The sequence below is a fragment of the Strix uralensis genome, chromosome 2 (genome assembly GCF_047716275.1).
Source record: "Strix uralensis isolate ZFMK-TIS-50842 chromosome 2, bStrUra1, whole genome shotgun sequence".
Classification (NCBI taxonomy): domain Eukaryota; kingdom Metazoa; phylum Chordata; class Aves; order Strigiformes; family Strigidae; genus Strix; species Strix uralensis.
The window spans coordinates 102,570,090-102,582,952 of record NC_133973.1 but is presented as its reverse complement, the minus strand read 5'-3'; positions in this window follow the sequence as shown (position 1 = coordinate 102,582,952).

Sequence of the window (12,863 nt, the reverse complement as noted above, 5' to 3'; positions counted from 1 at the left end):
GTACCTAGAAAAATGTTTTCCATTATGGACAAGACCCAAAACCAACTGAGGCAGATTTAGTGGTTTTCCTGTGACTTCACAGAGCTAAGGAAGAACCTATATGCTTAATTTATTAATAAATAAATATAATGAACTTCCTGTGCAGATAGATGTGATATGACACACATGGTTTCAACACACTTTGGATCTCTTTCAGATGAAAGGAGATGAGTAAACTATCTTCATTGCTGTCATCACTATTAAGTTACTTGAACTGAGATTAGAAGCTTTTCAATAATTTGATTCTTAAAATAGGCATTTCCAATAATAGAAAACACAATAGATGAGCAAGTAGCTGGCATGAAAGAGACATATGTTGGAATATAGCATAAATAAAGTCTTAGGGGGACCAGAGAAAATAGATTAGAAAAAATAAGACATTTTCTTTACTCCTACTGGAAGTTATTTGGATCACATGGACCAAAGGTCCTAAGGCAGAGATTAAAAAAAAAACCAAACTATTGCTAATGGAATGGGCAGATTAGAAAGTGATGACCTTCAGACAGATAGAGAGAAAGAGAGAAAGAGAAGGGAAAAGTTACCATGTTTCTGATTAAATTCATATGTTTGGCAACTAACAAAAATATTGGCAATGGTAAGTAGAGCTCTGAAGCTAAGGTTGGCAAAGAGGAAGCAAAAAAGATTAGCTCTTGGCAGAGAAAAGGAAACTGAGCCTGTAATCTGAGAAGGAACTGGTAGAGAAAGACAAATCCATTATGTCAATGAGCAAGGCTTGATGCCTAAAGAAACAGGTACTGATTTGAAAGGATGAAAGACATGGATAGATGTACCTGATTAGGAGGATATGAGGCCTACAGTAAAGTATGGAGATTAGAGCAGAATAAGAAAGTTTATAATTTTAAAGTAGGTAGCTAGGAAGTTGTTTGACATACAGAAGGAAGAGAATATAACTCTTTAAAATAGAGAAAAGTTAACTGAATAGGGAGAAGGGCATATGTCTGGTAAGAAGTAACGAGTGAAACCATGACAGAAGACTAAAGACTGACAAACTGAGAGGAAAGACCTGAAAACCAGAAGCCAGAAAAAGAAATGAAAGCTAGGGGAAAGCCTAAAAGCTGAAAAAACCTCAAATTTTGTTACCTGATGCTAGGCCACAAAATATTTAAAATGCTCAAAAATAAAAAAAAACAAACCAAAACAAAAAAACCCAACAGGTAAAAAAGCTGTCAGATACAGATTCTTAAACAGTTTGGTTAAAAAAGACATGCCAGCCTAGGGGAGGGTGAATCCTCAGGATATATCATTGCTTATAACAGAAGAAAAATAAGAAATATCACAATAAAACACTCAATATATCTTCATCAATCTGTTTTATAATGTACTATAGAAATTGCAAAATGTTAGTTGTGCGGTTTCAAGAAGACACCATGTCACATATGCTTTTGAGCTCATCTAAATCTGTCAAGCAATATTTAGTCTCTGTAAGAAAGTAACCCTTTACTACCCAAAGGTTAACTTCTGAAGTCATCTAAGTGTTCTTATTATTTTAATACATAAGCCAGAGTGCATTATTTATATCTCCCATGAACACTGGAAAAAAAATGGTCTTGCATATGAATATTGTGACTTGGAATGCCTCCAAAATTAGCTGGACTAAGGGCATGAAAGTACCAACGTGATTTATCTTTCTTATACTGATACTGAGCTTTTGTGTATGTTATTCTTGCACCAAGCATTACAGGATGTTCCTACTGCATAATGAAATGTACCTTTGCAGTCAGGATGAAGTGATTTCTAAGGAGCTTAGCTCTTAAGTGCTGCCTTTTCACACATGAGAAGATACTTGGAATTGTGAAGTGACTTAAACAAACATTTCTTAAAGAAATCAGTTTAATGGCATTTTCTGTCTCTCTCCTGTTGTGTAATCATTTAGACACTTTCACCCATATTAGGAAGGATGCAGTATATGTAACATATACACCTAGCCAACTGTTGGGATCCACTGCAGACCCATGTCCTCCTAGAGCAGATGTTCAGGGCTGCACATTCAAAATAATAGTACCAGAGACCTTTACCTGGACAAAGGAAGTGAGATCTTTTCAATAGTCAGTGATGTCTGGAGTGCTGAAGATCTGACCAAATCATCACAGAATCATAGAATGGTTTGACTTGGAAAGGACCTTAAACATCATCTAGTTCCAACCCCCCTGCCATGGGCAGGGACACCTTCCACTAGATCAGGTTACTCAAAGCCCTGTCCGACCTGGCCTTGAACACTGCCAGGGATGAGGCACCTAAACCTTCTGGGCAACCTGTTCCAGTGTCTTAACACCCTCATAGTAAAGAATCTCTCCTTTATATCTAATCGAAATCTACTCTCTTTTAGTTTGAAACTGTTACCCCTCATCCTATCACCACACTTCCTCATAAAGAGTCCCTCACCATCTTTCCTATAGGCCTCCTTTAAGGACTGGAAGGCCGCTATAAGATCTCCCCAGAATCTTCTCTCTAGGATGAACAACCCCAACTTGATGATACTTACTAATGTATCTTGAGTAGTCTAGGTTTGTTTAAATACCACTAGATGTCCATAGTTCATCAGCTTACTGCCCAGATTCCTTTCATGGTGTTCATAAGGGGTTTAATTTAGTTCTCTAAACATAGATATTTAGTGATGTTTGAACTGCCTGAAACACTGACAGAGGGATGGCAGACATGACAGAAGACCATCAAGGATATCTGCTCCTTTCTGGAGGAGCAACTAGAGGTTGTAAGAGTTACTCTAGGAAATCTAAAGTGGCACTAGATGTCACTTTTTGGGTGAGAGAGTTTAGACTGCCCCTGACATCTTCACTGCTTACACTACTTTTGTAATCTATATATGTTACTCAGACAACTATAAGCATGGTACTACCTCTGTACATATCTTTCTTAAAAATTTCACTGGATGCAACTAATATGTGGATAATGGTTAACGAACAGGATCAGGTATTAACTGTTCAGGTCTCTTTGTTCTTTCTTTCCCTCCTTTGTTAACCCTCTAGTCATTTGCCCATGACTTAATTATCCATTCCTTCTCCTCAGTTCATTGCAGTGTTGATGGAGACATTCAAACAATAATGCATATTTCTATATATTTGCTTCTACTGCTTCGTGTTTTTACTCCCACCATCTCTAACTCATGCATTTCTACTGCAGCAACAAAGATTGCACAATAAATATATATTTTCAGTGTAAGAAGACCTTCAGTGAAGACCCATGCTTATAATTTTCTTAACAAAAATTGCTTGTGTTACTATAATTAAAAATTAAAGTGCAATTTTCCTTCACTTATCAAGTACACATTGTCTTTGCTGGAGGTAATTTCTGTTGCCTGCTACTTCCTATCAGTATCTTGATTTACTAAGCAGTGGGAACCTGCTACTAGAGAAAAGTCAAAGGAGTGAAAGGAGTTTTCATATTGTATCTTTTCTTTCCTACTTTTGAAGAAACAGTGTGCTGGTATTCTTGCTGAGAAGTGCATTACCAATTAAAAGCCAAACTTATGCTAGCGCTCATATAATACACATAGTTTACACTACCTGAGGGTTTTTGCACTTCAGGGACTCACTGTGTCTTCAGACATTTAGTTCCTGATTCAACAAAATAATTATTCAAATTTAAGAGTATAGCATATAATTAAGGGTATTGACTTTACCAAAAATAATGCATAGTAAGGGAAATGCTTACTGGTCAAGACTCAATTCAACAGGCTAGTCATTTATGTTGCCCCACACTTGTATGACCTTATAGTTTACTTAGATCCAAGTGTATGTGTTCTGTAAGTGATAAAACCAGTTTACCCTAAAACTGCTTGCAAAGCAAATGTGAAGATTTTAATGACTTAACAGCACTATTTCAGTTTAACAAACCAGATTGGTTCACAACTGCTGAAAACAACATGATAGCATTCTCATCTTCTGTTACTCACACTAATTTTTTGTAGAAAAATACAGTGGTGGCAGGTGGGCACCTAAGCTGCAGTCTCTCTTTGACTTGATTTCTTTCTACTTCACATCTCCAGGGACAGCACTTTTGTTAAAAGATTGTGGAAAGACTGGGATTCTTTCTTAAACCTGCCAGGAAAAATTCAGATTCATAGTGCCAATGACTAGATCTTACTCAGAAATGCAGCTGGGTTATGGCTAGGCACTCACCAGGAATGATAAATTTAGAAGGGCAGCCAAGTCTGCACATACTTTGTGGATCTGCTAAAAAAGTGTGTGTGATAATTGTTTCCAATCCTAAAGGAGCATTGTGAGGACAACTATGTTAAAATGGGTTATTCACAGATACTAGCATAGCTGGAGGAGTATAAATGTCTAAGATACATATTTGAGTGCTAGTATAAATATAAACTTAAATGTTAATGTAAAGTGACTGTAAATACATCAAATCAGAAAACAGTGTCTTACCTCCAGTTTATATTTAGACCGTTTAGGACTGAAGAAGATATAAAGCAATTGAGGCATGAGTTCTATAGGGCCATGATGTTACAGCACTTTTATGCCACTGATTTACACAGGCAGAATAGCAGATGAAATGAAAATGTCATTCAGAATCTGCAGAAAAAAATTGTTGGGTTGCTTGGTGGGTTTTTTTTTGTTTGTTGTTTTTTTTTGTTGTTGTTGGTTTTGTTTGTTTGTTTGTTTTGTTTTGTTTTTTTAATACCACTATTTCTCACTGCATATTTACTTTGGAACCTAAAAGGATGATTCACCACAGAATACCTTAGTTTTCCTGCTAGTATAGCTTGTTGATATCACTAGGCAAAGGCAAAGACTTTGATCTCAACCTTTGAAAATCTTATCTATATAATTAATGTTAATATGAAGTTAATCATTTAATTGGTTAAAGTCCTGTAGGCTTCCTTTTTGGGCTGTATGTCTAAGGTGGGGGAAAAGCTACTCAAAGAAGAAGTAGTAATAACGAGGCTTGCAAATGTACTGATGTATAATCAGTGGAGAAATATACTGGTCATTCTGGATCTTGGTTCTGACCTCAGCTGGGGCTAGTAGCTGCCCTTTAGCAGTTTTTCCCTCTTCAGACCAAAGGAAATTGCTCCTACATTGCTGTGCAAAGCACTTTTCAGTGAACTGAAAAAAAAATTCTGTAAAAACTAGGCATTATCAAGTACATACATTTAGGGGGTTTTATGATATACCCAGTCTTCCTTACCCTTATCCACATGATGGTCATGGATTTAGAAAAATTTTCAATGAGCTGATATGTAGTCAGAATTGTACTTTGTTTATTAATATGCATGCCTCTACCAAACTTCTCTCATTTGCATTATATAAACTGTTTTTCACAGATTATTTTCCCTTATTCTAACAAAAAATGACCTTTGTAACAGTGAAATACATTAGCAGGAGGAAAGTTATTTTATGATAGAAATGACTGATTTTTTAACAAGTCTATGACCAATATTTTTTGTCATCTAATTCCTCACAAATAAGTTATGGTGTTTTTTGTTCTCTCAGCAATATTTTCTGCTCATTCAAAAGATGACAAAATTAGGTCTTTGCCACTCTGTTTCTGACTTTCCAGGATGTATAGTAACATGAAACACTGGATTTAATATAGAAGGGTTTAGCAATCTTTCCATACTGATTTGGACTTCAAGAAAGAAGTGCATTTGTGTCTGTCTCAAACAATTTGTTTTGGAAATAACAGTTCATGATTAATTTACAGGAGTAGTATTGCTCTTTTGGTAATGAGACAAATGCAAAGTGAGTGTAAAAAAAAAAACCTTTCTCATTTGCTTTCATAGGCATGGTAAAGGAATCAGAGATTCTGGCCCAAATATTTTGAAAAATATTTTTTAAATTTGTGATTTTTATCTTTGCTGCTTTGTATTTTTTTATGGAGATGATCTGATCTGATGTTTAACTGATGAAATTGGTGGATTTCCCTCAATCTATTCCAGTAGAGCTTTTCCCATTTGCTACTAGACATGAATTCAAGTTCTCTGTTAAAAGAAATAAAAAACCTAATTCCCAGTAAAGAAGTAGCTGACACACATCCATTGATAAAATGTGTTATTATTGGTATATTCTGTAAGTACAGCTTCTGTTTTCTAGGTTCTTGTTTTCTAGGTTCTTTCATGAGGAGAAAACTTATCCCTGGAAAAAAACCCCAACACACCAACTCAATTTAAGTATGGCATTTTAGTGTGTTGACCCAAGGAGCTTGCAGCTTTCTAGAAAGCTCATAGCTAAATTATCCCCTCCGAGGTTAATATTTTGATTATAGCAACTGCATTTAAATATACACATTAACTCAATTATATGACTGTTTTTATGGAGTCTTAGAGTGTGTGACTGACATTACTGGTTAATGTTTATCATAATACTGTTATGGATCATATAGATCCACACTCACAAATCACCTGTCATTGATGACCCGAATCCTTTCTAAAGGATGCTGTGAGTAAGGTAAAACCTATTTGTCATAAACTGTGAATTGTGCTCTAGTTAAGCTTTCCTGAGAGTAAATGCAGAAGTGAGACATATGGAATATGCCTGTGAATAATTTGTTAGGCAGCAATTTTAAGGCATTCATAGCTTTAATATAAATTTTAAATTAATTTTGGTAAACATATTGAGATTATGTGAAAATTATTTTTTAGCAGATAATTCTGCCTTCCAGAACAGAATTATAATCATGTAGTCTGAAAGAAAATGACAGGGGATGTTACGGGTAGGCCAGCTTATACCTGACCAGTCATATGGAGGAAACCAAAAAAGAAAACTGGAGAAAATACTTCCAGGATCTCAGTAGTTCTTGTCTTGAAAATTTGCTATTTGCAAATTTATAATTTTCCCAGAGTAAGCACCAGTGACAATCAGCATAAATGCATGTTCATTAAATGGTCAAATAAAGTTAGGCAGCTCCGAATCATCAAATAATAATGTATTACCATCTAAACCTAAACTGGATCTAAATTGGAGATTGGCTGTGTTTTGAGCTGGGATTTGGACCATTTGACTTCTAGAATTCCCTTCTAAACTGAATTACTCTACTGAAAAAAAATGAACCCTAAAGAATAGCACCTTGAAAAGATGAAAAAAGTTATAATGTGCCACTGATAGTTATTTAGCTATGGTACATAAATGAGGCTTGGAAAGAGGTAAGACCTTACTAAAGGTTCTTCCTTTAGTAGAAGCAGGAGGCAAAACAGATTTCTTCAATGCTATATCCATTTAAGAAAATAAGATTCTTTTAAGCTAAATTCTGTTTTCACTAGTGACAAGTGTGTTTTTTACATAACAGTAGTGACCACTGTGAAATGCTGTAGGAAAAAAGGCAATATACTTTGCAAGTTAGCTGTAGCTATTGTCCTAGGTTTTACTCAATATCTAGGGTTATTCTACTGAGGTAAGTCATATGTGTTCCAGCCTGGTATTTTCAGGCAGATCTCTTGCAAACTGTGGAAGATTAGCGTGTTTTCTAATTGAGGTGAATTAACTGATGAGTGTGACATAATAATGCACTATTAACCGAATCTGTTTCTAAACCACTTCAAGTTGTGTATGCATGAAAATGGCAAGATTATTTAACTGCCATGAATTTTTAAAATTAAACTAGGGTATCTCCCATTATAGACATTTTCACAGTCATTTTTGAGAATATATTACACTGATATGTAATCATCTTAGGCTACACTGAAATGAACGTGATTTCAGTGAAAATTGTTCACTTTCTTATTATTCATTAAGAAAAAAAGGTGGGGAAAACATGACGGTGTACTTTATAGATCATAAAGGAGTAGTAAGGGAATGGAAAATTTCCTGGTGATTACCTCTAATAGAGCAGGTCTGTGCAAAGCCTATGCTAAAAATATGATGTAAAGAAAGACAATTATACTTTTTTTCTATTTTTCAGTGTTCTGAAGCTATAATAACATTAAAATAAACCTAGGACACTGTCATGTCCGGCTCAGATGAGGGAGACAAGTGACTCAAATTCGCAAATCCCCAACGGAGTGGACAACACTGAGACAAGTCTCAAAGTCCAAACATTTATTAACTATGCACAATGTACTAATTGGACACACGATAATTGGCTAAGTATATAATGAGTTGTGGCAAGTGATACAGTATGCCTTGCATTTCTTAATGGTAGTGAAGCAAAAAGGGGATAAAGGAAAGGAGAGAGATAGAGGGAATAGAGGAATAGAGATCACCAGTCTGGGTTTCTGTGTCGATCCCACCAGAGAGGGTTCCAGGAGGCACCCGTCTTCTTCGTTTATAAATATTTAAATATTTATTTTTTTCTGATTACCAGTTTCTTGTTTATCCAGTGGTGATCAGTCTCCTCCAGACTATTTACTGGATTAAATTTGTTCTTCTAATCTCGGTGAAGTTTCAAACATTTTACAAGTGCATGTGATTATTAAATCTTGGGGAGGAGGTAGGGTTTTTTGGGGTGTCTTTTGGACCAAGTTGATGAAAGCTGTGAAATGTTCCAGTGATTCCTCTTGATTTCCATTAATATTTCTGCTGCATTTTAGTATAAAGCAATCATCCCATTTCATATGAACAATCCGCATTTTGAATGAGCCTAAATATTTGATACTTTTGATCAGAGTTTAACACACATCCTTCTTATCTGAAAATACTGTTAAAAACGTTATTTGGATTATAAGCAAAGCTTTCATTTGTACAGCCCATGGCTGTCTGTGTCATAAGTATGCACATATCTCTGCCTCAGCAAGACTTTTCTAAGCACATTTCATGGTACTTTTCATATGCACTGGATTTCATTTGTTTTAGGGCATAATATAAATTCTTGCTGTGATACAGGATAAAAAAAAAAAAAAAATCCTTTAAAAAACCTGGCTTAGTTACAAGGCTGCACTCATCCTACAAAACCCTAAGTTTTATTAACTGTCCAAATAACCTGTTATCGTTGTTTATGCACAGAGCCCTCATTTGGTTCTAAGTATTGTATCTACCTTTTCTTGAAATATCTTCAAGTCTATGCATTTGCCCTCAGTTACTAGTGTGAATTCCTTCAGTAATAATGATAGTGTTTCACATTCCAAACCACGAGCCCATGTTACATGCTGCAGAATACAAATGTGCACAAGGTGGTAGTTTCATTATCTTAGGGTCAGTAGAATTTCAAGAGCTCTGAAATTACCTCTATCAGTGATGCAAGTGTCAACTTAGTTTTAATAAATCTTTGGAAACAGCCATGAGTTACTTCTAGGACATCTTCGCATTTCCGGAAATACATCATTCAGCTGCCAAACCCGCTATCAGTTTGTAGCAAATAGAATTTCATCCATTAAATGCAAAGTCTCACTTCAGCTTCTGCATGCCATCACTCTATGATAGCTAAAAGTGTGATTAACCTGAAGTTTAGCTGATATCAAGCCAAATGTATGCTATTCCACTTAGACTGGAACAAGGTCTTGAAAAATTGTATTTTCTCCAGCATATGCATAGGGAATGGTATATTTACCATACTTATGATTATTCCACAGTACCAGCTCTGGATGTCATTAACATTGTGTAGAGATTTTGACAGTTTCTTTTTCCATTTATTCATTTTTTGGCTTTTAAAAAGCCACACAAAAACATCAAATCAAGCTGAAAAGAAAATCCAGCCTCCTATTAGTAGGAGAATCAAAATATAGCAGAACATCTTGTCTGATGATAATAAAATAATATTGTATTATGTATTCAGGCAAAAATCCAAGTGAAGTTAATGGGACAGCTACGGTATTTTACTCAGTGCTGACTTAGAAAGAAAGACTTTTTAGACCTGGTAGCTACATTAATTAATCCTGAGAGCAGCTCATGGAGTGAAAAAACCTTTACTGTACTTTTGTAAATGTGAAAAATGATATGTATGGATATTAAGTGGTTTTCCCAAAATGGTACAGACAGTCTAGGAGAAAAAAAATCAGGATGAAGAAGAACAAAATGGAAAAAGACCTTAACCCTGAGTGTGACATGCCAACCACTTGAGTATTTTACAAGTCTGATATATCAAGTTTATTTATATTAGGAGAGTTTTCTATTAACTTCAATGAATCCTTTTTATGTGAAGTTTCTTTATTCTGAAAAAGATTATTTTTTCATCTGTTTATAAATTCCTAAATTGTGGGGGAAAATCTTAAGTAATACTATTTTCTAAACATATCAGGTCTAAAATCTACTTTAAATAAAAAAAGTTTCTAAAGTTCTTTACAGTAAATTATGTACTGTTCATGGGTTTTCTTCTATTTTGCAAAGATTTCAGTAAGTGTTGTGTTATTATACTTGACATTTATTTCCCAAACATTTTTCTTAATTCTGTTGAGCAATTAATGACAATAAATATGTGGCTGTCTGGAAGTCATGCAGTTCCACCTCCCTTTAAGTGGGACCTTTGCTGGCAATAGATCATATAAACTCTAGCTTTGTTCAAACCAATCTTTAAAACCCCTTAGGATAGAAATTCTGCAGTCTCCTCAGGTAATATCTCACAAGAAGTCATGTTAAAGTGAGACAGTAAAATTCTTTATTGAAAAAACAAAAGCGCTTCAGAAAATACACTATTTTCAATGATCTATTACAAAGTCCTTTGTAATTGAGAGAGAGAGAGAGAGGAAAAAATAAAAATCTGTTAACAATTTTTCCAATGGAATTTTGTATATACTCAGTGGACAAGATTATAACCTTGATTCATGATATTAAATACTATTACAACTATCAGGAACATAAACAACCATTAATATTTAAATTAATAAGGTCTCTTATTTTATTTACTATGTACTTACTAATTACTGTCCCAAAGTTTTTGTGATATACATTAGCTGCATATGTACCTTACCATAAATATTATATGTGAGGATTTTTTCAGAAAAAAATCTTAATTTGGAATGGACAGAAAGGCAAATATTCAAATTGTCAGACAGGTATTCCACATTAAATTGTAAGGCTCTGCATTTTTTTGGCTTCCCTCCTTCATTGTACCCTCCCAAATCATGACCTAGGTTGTCACTATTCTAGATTGTACAGGGGTATGTTTCAAGTTTTATTTTCCTGCCCCCTCTCTCTCCAAAGGTTGTGATGTGTTAAACACCTCTAAACAATCATTACCAACCTGGTCCAAAATAGCATTTAAGCCAACATTCAACTTCACAAGTTAGGCTAAACTGTCTTCAGTATTTCAGTGTTTTCTTATATAAAAGTGCCCTTTGCTTCATAATGAACAGCCTTAATAAACTTTTTAGTGTATTTCTCTAGCATAATTTAATTACTTAGCAGTAATACCACTATTTTTATTGCTGCTAGACTGTCTAATGTCACAAAGGGCAGACTGCAGGCTGTATGTGGTCTATGAAAAATTTTAAGTAGCTTACAAAGAGACTTCTCAGTTATGGTCCCTTCTGGCCAGAACCAGTTGATTGTTAACATTACAATAATTAGAGGACCCTTTTCAGCTCAGCTGCAATGGGCAGCTGTTCAGGTCCAAAAGCTGCAGGAGCTGCCCATCACTCTGAGCCTGGGACTGTCTCTTCTCAGCGGATTTGCCAGTTGGTGAAAGACCCCACTTCACACTCCACAACATGCTCTTTTGCTCTTCCAGTTCAACCTACACAGTGACCAAAAGCTCCTGAAAGTGCTATTTCAGCAGTGCCAAATTGCTGGAGTCATAGATGAACGCATTTTGGACTCTAGGGACATCAAAGCAAATGTATTCACAGTATTAAAGATATGGAGAATTGCAATTCCGAGGTATTCAAAGTTAAACAGCTATGCTGTGAAAAAGAAAAATATAAAAAATGTGGATTACTGAGACAGAAGTACACGAACTAGTCAGATATTGTGAACTCAGTTGTGTATGTATATCTCTGGTAACATTTGATATTGGTTTATGCCAGGGAATTACAGAAGGAAAAAAAAACACAAATAACTTCTGTCGGTTTGAAGTCATTGGTTTGGGGTTATACCTTAGTTGGGTTTTCATCATTTTTTAAGGCAACTTACTAGTTTTCTCAAGACATAATATAATAATTTAAAATATCACCTAGTGAAAGCTAAAGATATTGTCAAATTCTGTTGAATTCTTATTTCCTAATTGTTTTAACTGAGAGAAGAATTATAGGCAATGTAATAAATTAGCTGTGATTTTAATTAGAGCTTGAATGTGTGTGAGTCCCTGACATGAACTACTATAACATATACGGTTTTATATTTTTGACCTTTACATTAAATTACTGACTATCAAGAACTGCAATAAGGAAATGTTAGTATCTTTCTGTTTCATTAACTGGAAAAATACAGGAGGCCCACACTGAGAGTAAAATAATATAACTATAAATTCTAAAAATTGGCAAGCGAAGACTAGGAGGACTTATGTATGAATGTCAATATCATAGTTGAAAGACAGTGGATTGTTCAAATCCTGTTAAGGCTGTAGTTATTAAAATTTGAGTGTCTCCATCAAGGCAATTACAGATTAATCCTTTCTGCTTCTGTAGAGAAAAGAAATATCAGATTAGAACATTTCATATGGAAAGAAGCTAAGCAAGAATATGATCTCTGAGACCATTTAAATAGGTTATATCTGTACTATGTTCAAAAGAATGGACTGGCTGTTTAAATATATATATATATCCTGCCTGAAATTTCAGCCCAACTTCCTTTATGAACTCCCCAGGAAGTTAAAGAAATTGATTCCTCTGGAATCTATATGGGACTGAAGGCATCATTACCCTGTACATGGTCCAGACTGTGTTCATAGCCACGTGGCAGATTATGCGTCACAATGTCTGGAACTAATGTAAGAGTTATACCATAAAGTATGAGATAATTCTACCAGAC